At 34.3% G+C, this 19,219-nt stretch overlaps 2 protein-coding genes across 4 annotated transcripts in view; one reads left to right on the top strand and one right to left on the bottom strand.

Moving 5' to 3' along the window:
• LOC136034142 (uncharacterized) overlaps positions 1-19,219 on the bottom strand; it is a 142,752-nt gene that overhangs the window by 54,848 nt on the left and 68,685 nt on the right. For 2 of the 3 annotated variants that reach the window (XR_010619122.1, XM_065715324.1), the window contains exon 4: positions 6,798-6,880. The gene's annotated coding sequence lies outside the window, so the exon portion shown is untranslated. Of the gene's footprint in view, positions 1-6,747; positions 6,881-19,219 lie in introns of those variants that run through there. The other variant, XR_010619121.1, reaches the window with a different exon arrangement.
• The window catches only part of LOC136034141 (ecdysone-induced protein 75B, isoforms C/D-like), a 79,743-nt gene that overhangs the window by 1,856 nt on the left and 58,668 nt on the right, over positions 1-19,219 (top strand). The gene's annotated exons all lie outside the window — the stretch shown is intronic.

Raw genomic sequence — 19,219 nt, 5'->3', positions numbered from 1 at the left:
TTTCTCATAATTTTGATTGAATGATTTTGAGAAAAAAAGCGGGGGAGGAAGCCTAGTTGCCCTCCAATTTTTTGGTTAATTAAAAAGGCAACTAGAACTTTTAATTTTTTACGAATCTTTTTATTAGTAAAAGATATACGTAACTTATAAATTACCTTACGTAAAGAATTTTTATTCTCATGTTTTTATTATACATATGAGAGGGTTCGCCCCCTCGTCAGTACCTCTCTCTTTACACTAAATCTTAAATTTTGTCCCAATTCATAAGAATGACCCCTGGATAACAAAAGCCGTAGAATAAATAGTTGACATTACTAAAAATACTTTAGCGTAAAGAGCGAGGCATTAGGAGGCGGTGAGCCCCTCATATGGGTAATAATTTCTGTTCGTTTTAAGTTTTAATGCTGCTCCTTATTTCCAGCTGAAAAAAACTTTTTCATATTTATTTTTTCAAATGCTAGTAAATCCTGCGCTCCCTTCATGGAAATTTTCTTCCCCCATGACAAAATCCTCGATGGAGAGCTCCCCCAGTAATTCCCCTCTTCTCAACCCCTCCCCCAACCAAAAAATCCTCCTGAAAACGCCTGTACACTTCCCAATAACCATTACTATATGTAAGCACTGATCAAAGTTTGTAACTTGTAGCCCCTCCCACGGGGACTGTGGGGGAGTAAGTCGTCCCCAAAGACATAGTTATAAGGTTTTTTGACTACGCTGAATAAAATGGCTATCTCAGAATTTTGATCCATTGACTTTGGGAAAATAATTAGCGAGGGAGGGGGCCTAGGTGCCCTCCAATTTTTTTGGTCACTAGAACTTTTCATTTCCGTTAGAATGAGCCCTCTCGCAACATTCTAGGACAACTGGGTCGATACGATCACCCCTGGAAAAAAAACAAACAAATAAACACGCATCCGTGATCTGCCTTCTGGCAAAAAATCTGATGGTGTAATTTTCGTTAAGATTCTATGACTTTTAGGGGGTGTTTCCCCCTATTTTCTAAAATAACACAAATTTTCTCAGGTTCGTAACTTTTGATGCGTAAGACTAAACTTGATGAAACTTATATATTTAAAATCAGCATTAAAATGCAATTCTTTTGATGTGGCTATTGGCATCAAAATTCCATTTTTACAGTTTTGGTTTCTATTGAGCCGGGTCGCTCCTTACCACAGTTCGTTACCACGAACTGTTTGATAGCCTCTGAATCACAAAGGCCGTTTAATTAGAATAAATAGCTCTTTTGAAATTACAAAAAAATACTTTAGCGTGAACAGCCCGGTAATGAATAGGGGGTGAACCCCCTTAAATACGTAGTAATTTTTGTTCGTTTTAAGGTTCAAATGTTGCTCCTTACTTTCAGTCTATAAAACTTGTATTTTTATTTAATTTTCAGTTGTTTTTAAATAATGCATGGAAATCCAGCACCCCCATTATGAAAATTTTCTTCCCCCGTGAAAAATTCCTCCTTGGAAAGATCTTCCCATGCAACTCGTTCCCCTCGACCCCCCACCAGAAATATTCTCCCTGAAAACGTGTGTTTAATTCCGGTTTGAAACTTCTACAGTAGGGCTCTCTGATACGCTAAATCCGATGGTGTGATTTTCATTAAGATCCTATTACTTTTAGGGGGGCGTTTCCCCCTATTTTCGAAAATCAGGCAAATTTTCTCAGGCTCGTAACTTTTGATGGGTAATTTAAAATCAGCATAAAAATCAGATCCTTTTGATGTATCTACTGGTATCAACATTTCGTTTTTTTTAGAGTTTCGGTTACTATTGAGCCGGGTCACTCCTTACTTACAGTAAGGAGCTTTACCACAAACTGGTTGAAAACAATTCAAACAGTCATAGAAAATTAGAAGAAGCCGATCAGTCTTTCTGATCAATTAAATGTTTCTTCGTTATTCTCAAAAGTTTTTTTTTTTTTGGCTTATGCTCGTTATTCTCCTAGTCAAGATAGGTTCGATATTTTGATAGTGAAAAAAAAGAAGAAAAATTGAGAACAAGAGAATAATAGTTCAATATAGGCAAGGTTGCCCATAGAAATATTTCTACGGATAGAGGAAAATTTTGAAATACCAGGGGGATATTGCTTCAAAAAGGTTATCAAACAGTTCTTGGTAACGAACTGTAGTAAGGAGCGACCCGGCTCAATAGTAATCGAAACTCTAAAAAACAGCATTTTAAACAAATAGATATATCAAAAGAATTGAATTTTTATGCTGATTTTAAATATATAGGTTTCATCAAATTTAGTCTTACCCATCAAACGTTGAGTGCCTGAGAAAATTTGCCTTAGTTTCGAAAATAGGGAGATACCCCCCCTGAAAGTAATAAAATCATAATGAAGTCAGATCGTCAGATTTAGCGTATCAGAGAACCCTACTGTACAGGTTTCAAGCTCCTATCTGCAAAAATGTGGAATTTTTTATTTTTTGCCTGAAGACAAATCACGGATGTGTGTTAATTTGTTGTTGTTTTTTTTTTCAAAGGTGATGGTATCAAACCAGTGGCCCTAGAATGTCGTGAGAGGGCTCATTCTAGCGGAAATTAAAAGTTCTAGCGCTCTTTTCAAGTGACTAGAAAAATTGGAGGGCAACTAGGCCCCCTCCCACGCTCATTTTTCCCCAAAGTCCCCGGATAAAAATTTTGAGATAGCCATTTTGTTTAGCATAGTGGAATAATTTAATAACTATGTCTTTCAGGACGACTTAATTTTCCACAGTCCCTGGAGGAAGGGCTGCAAGTTATGAACTTTGCCAATTGTTTACATATATAGCGAAGTACACAGACGTTCTCAGGGGGGATTTTTTCTGGTTGGAGGGTGGGGGGCTCGGCGGAGAGGTAACGTGGGAGGATTTTCGTATGGAGGAATTGATCATGTGGGAAGAGAATTTCCATAAAGGGGGGCGCTTGATAAAAACAATGAGAAAACAAATAAAAAACAAGTTTTTTAACTGGAAGTAAGGAGCAGCATTAAAACTGAAAACGAACCGAAATTATTACGTATATTAGAGGGGTTCGCCTCCTCCTCAATATCTTACTCTTTACGCTAAGGTATTTTAGTAATTTCAAAAGAGCTATTTATTCTAATTAAACGGCCTATGTGATTCAGGGGTCATTCTCAAAGAATCGGAACAAAATTCGAGCAAGGTATTGACGAGGGAACAAACCCCCTCATATACACAAAGAAAAATATCCGAATATAGAGTTTACTTACGTGAGTTAATTCGTAAGTTACGTGTATTTGTTACTAATAAAAACGTTCGTAAATAAAATTTAAAGTTGTCTTTTTAATTTATAGTTGTCTTTTTAAGTAATCAAAAAAATGGGGCAACTAGCCCCCTCCCCCGCCATTGTTTCTCAAAATCGTCCGATCAAAACTTTGAGAAAGAAATTTAGCCAAAAAGAAAAAATTAATATGCAAATTTCATTTTAGTTATTCACGTTTGGTGAGCCAAAATCAAAACTTGCATCAATTCATAAACGTTCAGAAATTAAATAAAAAAACTTTTTATGCTACACTTTTTGTTGTTTTAAAAAGTAGAGCTGTGAGAAAGATTCAAAGTTTAGCGTAAAGAGCGGGGTGTTGAAGAGGGGACAGCCCCTTTCTTATACGAAATAATTTCTGTTCGTTTTAAGTTTTAATGTTGCTCCTTACTTTTGATGAAAAAAACTTGTTTTTTTCATTTAATCTTTAGGAAAGGGCCAAATTTTCACGAACGAGACAAGTTGTTGAGCACATTTTATATTCCTGGTCTTTAAAAAGAATATGAAGTGGCCTTGTCCTCTTTCGGTTTCCTTGAATCTAGGATCTAAAATAAAGTCAATTTTCATATTATTTTTGCATACGCTTTTCTTAGAATTTTAAAATCCATTTTTTAGCGAGAAGAAAGAAGCTATTTGACTAATTTTGAAAAAAAGCTCTTCTAAAAAGAAAATTCGATCTTCTAAAAATTCAACAAACATTGTATAAATTTCCCCTAAAAAAAAAAACAGAAATAAGCCTACAATTTTCTTACCGAGTCCCAAAATGTACATAAAGCTCCTGCGAGTTGGGAGCGAAAACTGTAAATTTGGAGCGCATAAGGCACCAACCCGCTCACTCTTAGATTAAGTGAAAAAGAAAATGCTAGGCAATTTTTGTATTAGATTACGATTATCCTCGCAAGAAATTAATCGGGGGCATAGCCAAGGCTGTATCCATGAGGGGTAGGGGGTTTGAACCGCCCCCCCCCCCCCAAAAAAAAAAAATGGATGTCCGACCCGAGAAAATAAAAAATTTTTAATTTTTAAAATAAAATTTTCGGGGCATTTAATGAGGGGCTTCCACACTGGAAGACCTTCAGGATTCTAGGAGATATTGAAAAAATGCAGAAAGAATCGAACTAGAAGGAAAATGTAAAAATCACAATTAGAAAAATAGAAATTACTGAAGCATAAATATTTCTCCTCCTCTTATGCACATACCTGTTCTTCAACCATTTAAATTTTGTGAACGGGCACCAATGGGTAAATACACACATTCGTCACCGACACAAATGGGAAGTCTGATCTTAAGGGGATAAAAAGTTTGTTGTAGTTGTTAGAGACTTTAAAAGACATGTCCTGCCTCCAATACTCAAAGAAGTTCTTGCAGAATCGCGTGGATTGATCATGAACAGAATCCATCATACTCCATCGCTCCTTTATTTAAGTATGCTGCTTATATTTAATTTTCTCTTTATCTTTTTTTATGCTTTAAATCCTCACTTAAATTAGGCTTAAGATAGTCGTCGGATTTTGGTCACGAGCACTTTCTAGTCTTCTAAATAAACATAGCTTCCAAGAAGGAGCAAGAATTGAGGCCCTTCATGCCCTTCTGGATTGTAGCCGAAAACATTTAGTTGTATAAAATTTATAGAATTGAGGTGTAATTCCGGACGCGGAAATTTTGCTATTTTTTCAATGGTTCTCTTTTTTTGCCACAGCCTGTATTTTTCAGTTTAGAAAATGCAATCGACATATTTTGGGATAGAAACTTTTTTACACTGTATCTGTACATTTTAAGCGCGATGAGTTTGCTATATCAGCTTTTGTTTAAGGCTTAGAAATTTTATTTGTCTTGTTTTTGAATAATAGACTATTTGACTATTTCACTTCTCCAAATTCATTTCACTGTATCCAAACTATTTCACCTCTTATTTCGACCTTTACTTAAGGCAAACAACTAAGTTGAAAACCTTTCCCATAGATTTTATTGTTATATTAGTAAAATTTTCATTTACAATTTTTGCAAGCTTTAGTTGCTGTCAAGTTCCACCTAAAAAAAATGACTAACGAGATGCATTAATAGGTTATCGATCTCAATCAAACAGGTACGAAGCAGGAAAAAATCAAGTCGTTCACCTCCATGTTACGTCTTATTTTCACTTTTAGTAGCAAAAAACAACTTGAAATTCTGCTGAGCAATAACTGCAGGCAAGTTTCTTGAACTAAACGCCTTTTCTCAAAATTCAATAAGGCTTGAAGCTAGTTGCTGCTGTAACCTTTTTGTGCGGTCATTGGCGACTCAACAAAAGCGTGATAAAAGAGTGACTAATGTTTTTGAATGGACAAACATGTGACTCCATTTTTATGCAGTTTTTACTAAATCCGTATATTAATTCCGGATCTAGGTCTCATTTCCGAACTGAGCAAAAATATCTGTGCGGATTATGTCTATTAAAGGCAGTGGTAAAATTCCCCCCCAAACTAGAAAATATGCGTCAAAAGTTGCCTTGTTTTGGAGATTTATTTTTATTTTGAGGTGGATGGGGGGGGGTTGAGCTTCACCACTACCGCCTTCCCCAAACATAAGTGTTGTGTCAAAATTGAACTACCTCCCTAGATTGTACTTTTTTTTCACAGAATCATAAAATCAGCCTGGTTCTATACTACCTTCTCCTACTTGGAATTAAACTATCAATTGATTAGTATTTTGATAAAATATTATAAGCCATTTTGACTAATATTGTTGATAAGGCGGTAAGGGATATTATAAAGGGGAAAGAAATTTTGTTATAGCATACTGTTTTAATTCTTAATTCTATGGTGAAATATCACGCGAGGTCTATTTTATCTTCCTTAACTAGTAGCAATTTTTCGTTGGAAAACACTAGTGAAAATAGACTTTGGTGGAAGCACCAAATAAGATTAGACTGACTGTTTTTTTAAATGGTCAATACCATACCCACTCCCGTAACAAGACAAGGGACAGATTTCCCATGTCATTTCTGGTAAGACCAACACTGATTAGGTAACTTGTGGTAGCCAATATTGCTCCGGAGAAAGCTTTGAATAAAGCCTTAGTACCCCCCCCCATTAAACAAATACACATAAGGGTGTTCGTGCTTTATATCGGCTTTCTTGTTATTTCTTGAAAACCAAGGAATTTTCACAGTGGCCTATAGATATTTTTGCGAGGAGGAGGGGAGGGGTATGGTTTGAAAACCAGTTTTTTTCTGAGGGAGGGGGAATCAAAGACACTGTATTATTCGTTATTGTTACAGCATTTTCACTATTTTTATGCCTTTAGTATTCTATGAAAAAGGGGTACCCATTCTGCCCCTTCTCATGCGACCTCTCGCCGTTACTAAACATTAAGCTTCATATAACAGAGCCAGGTGCCTTTCGCTGTTATTTGAAATGGATGTTATATGAAGAGATGCAAATATAAGAATTTTGGAAGATCACTCTGCCTTTCCATGACGATGAATAACAGATACAAAGATCTAAAATATACGAAATTCAAGAGATACAAAATTCAAGTCATACAAAATTCAAGAGGTACAAAATTCTTGGTTTTTCCTGGTTTCATCATTCTGTAACTCGCTCAGTTGAAACAATTTTCGCTTTATCTGAAAAAAAAGAGATAAAACTAACATTCTGTCAACAGAAGAAAAAGTTAAATAACAAACTCATAATAATAGTCAAAAAATACGCTTGTTTTGAAGTTTCCAGTTACGTCGTTCAAAATTCAAAAATTCCTCACAGGCAGGTGAGCCAATTGTGCGAGGGGGGGGGGCAAATAATTGTCCTTGTTTTTGGACATAATTTTTAATAAATTGCACCCTTAGACATTGAATTCTAAGTAATAAAGTAACCTGGAAAGGGTCGTTAATTTAGGTATTTTGGAATTCAATGATTCTGGAATCATGTGATTCCTTGATACTTGCCTTATTCCTGATTCCTTATTTTCTTATTCCTGATTCCTTGATACTGAAGGTTTGGTACTTCCGCGCTCAGTACTAAGGGAAAAAATAGGTATCAAACTAAAAGCTGACAAAATGAAATAGCCTCACTTGAATCACTGTTATTCTGTACAAAATTCCAAAAATGTGATCATCTGAAAATTTAGCATGTTATGAATTGAATCTTGTGTGACAAAAATAGACTTGGTTCAGTTTGATACCGAGCCATTGATTAAAACAGACAGGAAGTGTTTTTGCTCACTTTGGGTGTCATGGATAATAAGGACCCAAGTTCTTAGGTGCAAGAGAGAAAACTGCTGACAAAATGGTGAGCTTCATTTAACATTTGCTGACAAATAGTGGACCAAACTTTGAACTTCAACCAGAGATTGAACACATAGCAAATGTTGATAATCCCTTGAACTCTTCTTTGAAAGTAATGACCTTTTTACTCAAAAAATGCAAGACATTGACATGGTCTCTTTGGCATTAATGACCTCCAGTATAATCTAATTTAATAAAAAAAAAATCTGATGGAAGTATAGAGAGTTGAAACTTAAAACGAACCTAGATGACTTAACAGCCTATGTGTCATTAACACCATTGCAAATACACCGACTGCTGAAATTTCCCTACGTTCATTGGAGTACGCAACTTTCACACTACGTATATAATTTCTATGCTAAGTGTGGTTACGTTACGGTAAGTGTAGCCTATCGGAATTAAACAAACGTTTTCATATTAGGCTAATTTAAAACTCCGTAATATTATCATAATCATCGTATAAAATCATCTTAAGCAAACTATTCAAGAATTAAGAATTTGGAATGAAATGGAAACGAACTCTGATCAGCAAAAATTTTCTGCAATTTTTCTTTTTAATTTAATGTCAAAATTTGATAACTGTTCTTCCGAAAATTCCAGTTTGTTGCTTCTATATTGAGTTTTCCATAACATGTAATAAACAATAACGGGATAAAATTCTGAGTTGAGTTTGAGTCTACTGGGTACTTTAAATGTTTTCACTTTTTTAATTTTAATAAATCAAAGTTATGAAGAATTTAAGGAGTAAACGACAGTATATGTACATTAAATTGTCAATCCACATCCATTTGTTGTTATTGTTTATTTCAGTAAAGTGCAAGTTATATTGAGTATACCTGCCATAAACGTAATAAACTATAACATGACAAAATTCTAAGTAGAGCTTGAGTCTACTTGGTACTACCTACGTTACGGACAAAACTTCCTCCGTAAGATTACATAACATAACGTTGAGTCTTAAGTTATACTTGTGTCAAAAGTTCTAAGAAGTACTGTGAACGGACCGCTATGCAAAATTAGAGCTTCATTGAATGAAACGCATGAAAGACAAAATGCTTTATTTTCATATCGTAAAAAAAAAATATCAAAGCGCGTTATGTTTCTATTGTACAAAAATTCTAGATTATTCTGTGTTCTCAGTAAAGCCCCAGTTTTGTGTAATCCTACAAACACAGAGACATATCCGCAGTTGGTTTATTTGCACTGGTCTTATCGATGTATGTCGGATGGGCTGCGAATTTTTGTTCATTTGAAGTTTCGACTTCGCACTTTATTTTAACCAGAGAAAAACAATGTTTTTGATGAAAGTAAAAATGCTTCCTTTGCCATCAGTAGTGTAATTTTGACCAAATATGGGGGGGCGAATTTGTTACCAATTTTCCCAGATCAAGGGAAAATGACAATGAAAAATGAGTCATATAGTACCATAAAGGCAAGGATATATTATACAAAACTGAATCGCTTCTCTGGATGCTTGATTTAAATATGCTAATCTTAGTTTTGACAAGATTTTTGAAGAGACAAAATTTCAGACGGATGTGGGGGGGGGGAACTGTGTTTTAGAAGAGGCTATTACCAGCCTTGAAAATGACACCGAAAAGAGCTATTTTTGTGTCATATGGCACTTTACTCTGGCGCTATCCTGACAATTAACCATCTCTTAACCATTTCATTACTCATCTTACAGTAACCCGCTGACATCGGTGAAAAAAAGGGAGACACTTCACCGATACCCATGCAAAAAGCGAATTTCCTTTTTTCAGCAGGGGGGGGGGGGCTGTAAACTTCGAACACGGAACATTCAACGACAGTAAGTTCGATGGTGTAATTATTACTTAAATTTGATGTCATGTTTGAGAGGTTGCAGGCTCTTTTACGGAATTCTCAGAGTATGTTTTCACAATTAAAAATTAATATTCTATCAAATTTGAATAGCAGTTATTATTTCTGAATCAGCTTTTATTGAGACATGTCTCTCATTGTACAGCTTATGAAGACGCCTCTCTTTTATCTCCTTAATTTAAATTTCGGTTACTATAAACTGCTGGAAACTCTTTACGAGAGTGCAGCTATTGCTACAACCATGAAAAAATCATGATTATTTTTGCTGGGAATTCATACTGACGAAAGGTCAAAAATAGGTCAGTTGTATAGGAATTATAAAACGTGTGAATAAAATACAGAAATCTTGCTTTTTCTGGGGGAGGGGAGAAAGAAGCTTCTCTGCTTCATTCTCCTGCTTCCTGCTTCGTGCGCATATGACCATATCATGACTTTGAAACGTTGAATGTTGATTGGATTAATTTCATCAGTATTGTGATGCTAAACAATTAGACGCGGAATGAACTGATATTTTTGATTTAACTTTGTTTTCATAGGAAACACATTAATTTAAACTGTGGAACAGTTCAAAAATTCTATATTTGCGGGGGGGGGGGGAATTTTGGAAAAATATGGAGAATTAAGCGAGCTATACGGTATATGTATAATTGTATAGTATACGGTATATGTATATTATGGAAAATATAGGAAACTGTTAGAAAACTGTTAAATTTTGTAATGTTGGAGGAGGAGGGACTGGCCTTGAAATAGTAACGAGAAGCTAAATTAAGTAAGTCGACTCTTTACAATTAAAGCACTGAAGATTTTAGTGTTAAAGCACGTCACTAACTTTGAAAATAATTTAACATATTCGCCATCCTCAAATTCATCTATAAACACTAAAATTCTTGAATCTCTTCTGCGCCATAATGAGTACACAGAATAAAACAATAATAATAATAGTGGTATATTCACCATCTACCGAAAACATGAACAAACTTCTGAAAACGCCTAATAAAGTTAATCCAACACACAAATATGGTATACAAATGTGTATTCGTTTTTTTTCTGTGTGGACTTAATTCAATTGGAGTTCCTTACATGATAATTATTTCCAAATGTATAAAAAAAATATGTTTTATATATATATAAGGACATAGGGAATATGAATGGGGATGGGTTATAGCTTTCAATCTTGGGCAAAGTGTTTTGCTTACACGATTTTTTATTTTCGAGATTAAAGGTATTTTACTGATGCTAAAAAAAACATAACAGCACAGAAGCAAAAAGCTCCTCATCCACTATTTTCTACCCAGAGCTTTTTACTCCTCCACATAAAGTTCCCACCTATTTTAAGTATTTCTTTATGACATCTTCCCATCCCATTCCAGAACATCTTGCTTTTCACTTGGCCTTAGCTGGATTGGTAAAAAGCAGGATTTACGGTAACCTAACATCCTTCATCCCTGCAACTATGGGTGTATATTATATTTGCAGCAAAGAATACTCTTAAAGCTTTAATTTCAATCCTATATATATATATATATATATATATATATATATATATATATATATATATATATATATATATATATATATATATATATATATATATATATATATATATATATGGATATATATATATATATATAACCCTCCTCCAGAAAATATCACTTCTTCTATACGCGTATCTTTCATATTTTTCATATCTTTCATACATATATATATATATCCATAATTTGTGTGTAGTTTATGAAACTGAAATGAGGTTTGTTATGGATAAAAGAAAACGCCCTGATGGTGGGACTTACAAAAATGGATTTAGCTTTCTCGGAGTGGGGCGTTTTCTCCTTCTTCAAATCAAGAATCATATTTTTCCCTTCTTTTCGCCAAGTACTCTATTAACTGATGTGTGACAGAGGAACCCAACGAGGTCTTTTTTTCTGTCTCGTGAGCTATGCTCCCTGTTGGAATAATTTAACGTTCTGTGGCTAATTCTTGGGTACTTGTTAATTATACGGAACAAAATAAAGAATTTCGCTCTTTAAGATCTAACAAAATACCGGTTTTCCTCTCTGCAACCGGTTAAGATTTGCTTATTTTTAGTGAGAAAAACTACGATATAGGTATTTTTTAATTAAATATTTAACACATAAAGGTGGTTAGGGCTTAGGTCTTCAACATAATGCGTTCTGGGCGGCCTGGTTTCCATAACTCTTTGCCGTAGTTTTCATAATTTTGTTTGTAAGGTATTATTTTCATCATATTTTGTTATATTTCATAGGATTATCCTAACTTCCCTTCTTGAGTGTGTTCCGTATAATTACCAAATACCAATTATTGTTTATCAATAAATTCATTCATTCTTTAAACTTAATTTTAAAGTGATGGCCTCAATGTAAACATATTTAAAACAAGACATTGACATGATAACTATTCACCTCAGAACGTTCAAATCAGTGATAACGTTCATTGGAGTTTTCTCATATAAGTCAGTGCACTAGGTAGAGGCGTTATTATGGGAAAAAACTCGTCGGCCTTCAGTAGGGCATTGGACTCAGAGTGATTTTAATAACGTCAACTTCTTTTGCGGGTATTGACTTAGTTTTTTACGTCACAAATAGTTGCAGTTTTACGGCGAGGTAACTAAAAACAGCGATCACTGACCGATCTTCCATTGCTTTGGGGCAGTTTTTTTTCTTCTTTTTTGGTCATTATATTTGAAGAAAAATAGTACTTTGAGGTAGAGTTTCACTATCGAATATGCTTAAAACCACTGACTTATTTTTAAATTACTTCGCAAGATTATTGTTTCAATTAGAAAAAGTAGAAAATTCAAACGGAAACCAATCAATAGAATAGGTGCCTAAAGACAAATTTTTATGGTGTGGGTTTTCAACAGGGCGTAAACGTCCCTCAGAATGTGAGTAAGTATCTGGAGGGTGCGTGGAGTGACATGGGAAAAGCTTTAGAAATTAGTTCTATGCAGTTGGCAAATATAGTAAATATTCAAAGTTTATTTTTAGCAAAAACCTGATAGCCCTTTCAAAAGGGGATACAAAATTCTATAAAACAATATTTTAAAGGGCTCAACCCTGGGAAAACCAGATCTGCTGCTTTATAGAGAAGACTATACAGAAATAATCTTATTTTCTTGGTGGAGAACGAGGTTCAGAAAAAAGTGAATACTATGTAAAAACATTTTGATTAAAAAAAAACAAATAAGGAAAATGGAAGAGAAGCATCTCAGGATTAAAAAAAAGATTTAAAAGGATTAAAAGATAAAAAGGGTTAAAGATTAAATCAGGATTAAAATGAATTAAAAGCATAACGTTCATTTGTTAAAACAGTTCTGCAGTAATTCTAAGGCTAATATATGAGAGAAAATATTGCTGGAGGGCTTAGCACCATACAATGTCCCAAACAAGTATATAAGTTTGGCCCATACTTTTGTGGTTTGAACCCTGATTTTATATTGAGTTCGATTTTTAGTAAAATACTCGTAATAAATATTAACGACCGGCGAAAACAATTAAAATGAAAGCACACTTTTTACCACGGATTTATAGGAATGTGTTCTCTCTTTTTCGCTTTACCCTAACCTAAGTTAAGTGCTTCAATTTCCACACGCAGCTGGAAAGCTTTGAACTACTACCAAATAGAAAAAGGGAGATTACTTTCCTATAGCTTCGTGGTAAAAAGTGAGCTTTAAATCAATTGGTTTATGTCTATGGCGTAGTTACCTAAGCTAATCGCATTATTGCTTAATTCTAGTAGAGACCAATAACCTCGCTTTTTAAAACTCGCTCCCCGCCCACGCAAAATAGAATTCAAAATACACTCATATTATCAATCCCTAGAAAATTATGCAGGACGATGCGATGCAAGACGATTCCCTTTTTTACAACTCATATGGGTTTTACTTCGTCATTATAATATGGAACTGTTCATTGTGTTACGGTAATTCTTTCTATGCCTTTCTAAGGGAGAATCTATGCTTTTATATCTAACATATAAGCCTGAAGTTATTTCGTAGTAGGGAAAGGACCCAAGTTAAAACAAAACAAAATAGGTGAATTATTTGGATAATGTTAGAAGTTATAGGAATAATCTTAAAAAATGTGTAGGAGGACAGACTCGAAGCGGCCAAATCCCCCCACTTCCTAGTCCCTACGCACATGCCTACTTTTAATTTTGGAGTCTGGCTGATTGCTGAATAATCGTTTCTAAGACAAAAATAGGAAGGTGACTATCTAGCACAGAGGTTCTTTAGAAGGAAATTTCAAAAGTTTCTGAAAACAACTTTAAAACAATCGTAAATTCTTACTTATTTCGTTCCCAAAATTACACTTCTTCGCCCCCTCCCCCTAATGAAGCAATATATAGTCCACTGAGTTCATACAGTTTTTTTTTTAGAAATTTATATATAATAGCCGCAAAGTTGTTTTTTTTTCTTTCTTATTATTTTACTGCAGGATTGTAATAACTAATCACTTTTGGTTGTTTTAAAGTAGCTTTAAGAATTCTTTCTTAATAAAAATTAATTTTCTTAATAAAAAAAATTATTTTTAATTAATAAAAATTAATTATTTTGAAGGTTTCCTTCAAAATAAACCCAGTGATAGAATTTTCCCAGTAACAAAACATAGGCTATAAGACAAGATCAGATATATCAATAAAAAAAAAATCCGAACCTCAAATATCCCCCCCGTAAGGCTCTATACTGCTTCTACTTCTTCCTCTGGACCAAGCCGCGTGAGTCCAACACAGCTACGCACTCTGCTGTGCCATTCCAATTTATTTCACCCTCCTTCTTTACACCCTCCCAAGAATTTCCCACTTCGCTTAAATCTTTCCTTACAGCATCCTCCCACCCCATTTGGGGAGGACCTCATTTTCGCTTGGCCCTGGGCGGTTGGCCAACAAGGACGATCTTTGGCAATAAGTCATCCCTTCATCCGCATAGCATGTCCTAGTTATCTCGACCTCTTTCTCGTTATAGACCTACAAAGCCGGATTGAACCATATTTTTCGTATAGCTTAATTTTTGAGATACCGTCAGTCAGGTACCCAAAATAATTCGTAGGCAATTTCACTGGAAAACTTCTAGCAAATCCTAATAATCCTAAAATCCTAATACTTCAAAACCACGCTTCAAAACCATAGAAGCGAGGCTCTATAGTCGGGAGGAAAAGGCCCGCGAGGCTCTACAACAAGTAAATAATTTTTACTCAGCAAAAGGGATCAAAGAAAATTTCTTATTTAGAAATAATTCATATATTCATCGAAATCTCGTGCATATACTGGTGGTCAGGTTACATTTTCTTCTTATATAATATAAATCCCCTTCAAAAATGAGTTGTCACATTGCAAAAATAGAGGGTAAATACAAAAAAGTAAATAAAAATGAGTGAACTTTATAGGCATAAAGGAGTTTTTATTTTAAATCAGAAGCTTTAAGCCTGTGTTTGAAATTCTAGCAAATTCTCCTCCGTTTTTCGTCCATGCTTTACAACCATACTTCAGAACCATAGAAGCGAGCCTCTATAGCAGGGGGGAAAAAGCCCGCGAGGATCTATAACAAATAAATAAATTGTTTCCACTCAGCAAAAGGGATCAAAGAACATTTCTTATTTAGAAATAATTCATATATTCATCGAAATCTCGTGCATATACTGGTGGTCAGGTTACATTTTCTTCTTATATAATATAAATCCCCTTTAAAAATGAGTTGTCACATTGCAAATATAGATGGTAAATAAAGACAGTAAATAAAAATGAGTGAACTTTATAGGCATAAAGAAGTTTTTATTTTAAATCAGAAGCTTTAAGCCTGTGTTTGAAATTCTAGCAAATTCTCCTCCGTTTTTCGTCCATGCTTTACAATCATACTTCAAAACCACGCTTCAGAACCATAGAAGCGAGCCTCTATAGCAGGGGGGGAAAAAGCCCACGAGGCTCTATAACAAATAAATAGTTTCCACTCAGCAAAAGGGATCAAAGAACATTTCTTATTTAGAAATAATTCATATATTCATCGAAATCTCGTGCATATACTGGTGGTCAGATTACATTTTCTTCTTAGATAATATAAATCCCCTTCACAACTGAGTGTCACACTGCAAATATAGAGGGTAAATATAAAAAGTAAATGAAAATGAGTGAAATTTATAGGCATAAAGAAGCTTATATTTTAAATCAGAAGCTTTAAGCCTGTGTCTGAAAGTCACCAAACGTTATCTAACTTACGGCTAGTTTATGTGGGGATTAGATAATTTCAGCCCTCTCCCCCCCCCCTACTAAAGTCAGTCCTGCACGAACCTGATTGAACCAACATTAATCCTAAATCAAAAGAGGAAACAATACAAAAATACGCAAACTAAACGACTGCCCACTCGCAGAAATCCCCCGTTCCCCTGGCACATAGCTCTCCAAGAAATAAATTATGAATAATTTTCAATTTACCCAGAATTGAAACTTTTTATTCTTTTGGTAGCTGATAACGATCTTCCAGGTAAGACTATGCTAAAGAAAATACAGTAAACGCACATTTTACAAATTGTGTTCGGTTTCCGCTTCCAAAAATATTGATATTTGATGGTTTTTGAAGTAACTTATCATAGTTACAGCAATAACTTCAACCTAGTAAAGAGCTAACCTCGATGCATAATAGCCAATACTTAAAACACATTTTGAAAAAAAAAGCTGTCTAGTGAGAAAAAATTTCACTGAATGCTGATTCGGGTATGGTAGCTATTATCTCGATTAATATTTATTCTAAAAGCTTATGGCGAAGATGAAACTATAGGAATTCTAAGAAAATAACCTAAAACCCCTCTTAAACGGCGTCGGATCGAAATGGAAAGGGCACCGTTGCAATCTGTTTGGGTAAACCCATAATCCTGGAGGATTGCAGCCCCTCACCTTGAAAAGCAAGGAAAATCACTTTTTTTTTGCATGGGAAGCCCTGATGTGTCTCCTTTCTTCTATGGATGATCAAACCAGTGGTCTTGAAATGTCGGGAGAGGGCTCATTTGAAAAGAAATTGCCATATTTTGGTTCCTTTCTCATTTTTGCGCCAAACGAATTTTACTGCATGACGGAGCGGAATTCGTATATATATATATATATATATATATATATATATATATATATATATATATATATATATATATATATATATATATATATATATATATATATATATATATATATATATATATATATATATATATATATATATATATATATATATATATATATATATATATATATATATATATATATATATATATATATATATATATATATATATATATATATATATATATATATATATATATATATATATATATATATTGGTTTGATCTTTGTATTTTTATTCTTCTTATTTATATTTTATCCCTTTTATTTTTTCTTTCTTATTATTTATATTCTATTCCATTGTATTTTCATTCTTTTTTAAATCCAATGGCTACCTCAGCCCGCTGAAATATTCATTTATTAGTGGCTCAACTGTATTTTGAAAAATCCCTATTGTTCTGCTCGTTGTTTTTTTTTTATGATTTTGCCATATTTGTACAATTCTAAATACTTTAGCGTTTTACTGAAAACTGAGCTTACTTGAGTTTTTCTTAGAGAGTTATAACTGCATGAGTTTACTAAAAGTTATATCATTCGACTTCTTTTTAAAATTGATAATAAATTATTGACTTCAAGCTTCATTATCGCGTACAGGAGTAAAGGGTTAGTTTCCGTGAGAGTTAGCGTCATGTATTTGTTGGTTAACATCTGCTTTGTCTGCTAAGTTCTATGAGAAATGTAATTATTAAAAAGGAATGATTTTTCAAAAAGAAAAAGCGTATTTATTTTCAATAAAATTTAGAGACAATGGTTAAATTGGTTGAATTTTTAGTGAGGGTTCCATGTGGGGAATAGGACATATGTCTTTTTGACTATAATAGTGCTCATAAGTTCATATAAGTTTATTATTGCAAATTCACAAACAAATAAATCAATTAAGCAACACTTTCGCGCTGGAGAAAACCGATGAGGGTTCGTGGTCGCGCGAAAGTCTACGTAACTACTTACCTATTAACTCTTCTATTTACTTAAACCTCGACTATTTAATTAAAACTAATAGATAAATAGATAAATAACTGAATTAAAAAATAATGTAAAAATAAATTTTTCAGGAAAATAATAATAACAAATCCAGTCTCCATCAATCTTCAATACTCAACTTCCCCTCCCCTCCCCCACCTCACGCTGCCCTCCCAACCCCACCTTAGCCCCTACCCACCCTTAAGCAATTATTGTTTGAGGTTCCCTCCTCCCTACATCGGGGCTATGCAGTCATTTTGAAGTCATGTTTTTGGCTATATGCAGATTATGAAAATCGAGTTTAAAAAGAGCTACTAGAAGCTCAATGCGAAATACATGTGAAGAATACATGTCCTTTCCTATATCATAGCAAGAATAAAAACACAAACAAAATAATTACGGTTTACAACTCATATATAACAATATATGAAGGGCTTAACTCACAATATGGTTGGACCAAACTACAAAATCAGCATCATAATTAAAATTAGTATCTAATACGTAACTATCATATTAATGACCTCAATATAGTCATCAGCAACATTAGAAATTGAATATTTTTGCTTCCAAATATTATTTAGAGTTTCGACTGGCTGGAGCTGTGAGAGGGGGAGTAGCCTAGCACAGATACAGATGGGGATTTCATTGACAGGAGTCGTGTGGAGGGTATTTTATAAGAAACTATGTTGCGTAGCTAAAAGTTCAATAACTTTGAAACCCTCATGAGCTGATGCCTCAAGTCTGTTCTTAGATATGAACTTCGCTGCATCATCCCTAAAAGGTTTTTGCTCTTTCCTTTGTGAGTAGTGGGATCAAGCAAGTGCCAATAGAGGTGAGTCTCAAGTCTGGCCCATATGAAATTTCATGATTTCTAAATTATGCTATTATTTGTTACGGCTTTTATGTAATATAAAAGCCCAAAAGCGACGTTCCAGAGACAATCCGAAGGAAGGAGAAGAAGAGGCAGGCTGCGCAATACACTCAGGTGTACCTTTCAGACGGACCTGCGCAACATAAATGCTTCCCTTCAACAGATGTGGGAACTGGGAGATTCTACGGCGCATATGAGGGATGACCGGCGGCTGCTTGTAGATGCCATGGGCACCTCTGGAGGTACAGGAGGATCTAAGGTCTAAGGTTTTATGTAAGACATATTTTTTTTGCTGTTTCGGCGAATTTGCCTTCCCATATAAATTCTTCTAGTCTGGATTGATCAAAGAATTAAGTACACTGTCAGTGGCGAATGGACACGGGTGCAAGTTTTTATTTTGTGTGGGGTTGGGCAAATTCGAAAAGACATAAAAGGAGGCAAATAGACTGAAAACTATGCGAGAATGTAAGGAAAGTCGTGAAATTCATGATACTATATGGTAGTAGGGATGCCAAAATATCTCCTCGTCCTCTTAACATACCTCAGACTGTGATCAAGAATATTTGCTTCGGTCTTGCCTCTATCCCTGCTTCTGTTGCCTCCAGCCTTATATCAAGTTTTACGTTCATGCTTTCTATTCTAACAGGGATTAGGAAGTAATATAGTGCATGAAGAATTAAGTTTTATTGCATATCTCCAATAACTCCTCCCAGATGCACAAACTGACAAACAAATCATTCCTCTATCAAACAATTCGGGGTAATGAACTGTAAATATGGAGCGATGCGACTCAATAGTAACCGAAACATTAAGAAAGAGAGTCATGATAATAATAGATACATCAAAAGAATCGAATTTTGATGCTTATTCAAAATATATAAAATTCA

Source organism: Artemia franciscana, chromosome 12, assembly GCF_032884065.1.
Source record: "Artemia franciscana chromosome 12, ASM3288406v1, whole genome shotgun sequence".
Classification (NCBI taxonomy): Eukaryota; Metazoa; Arthropoda; class Branchiopoda; order Anostraca; family Artemiidae; genus Artemia; species Artemia franciscana.
The sequence above is the reverse complement of the archived record's forward strand: the minus strand, read 5'-3'. Positions and strand labels throughout refer to the sequence as shown.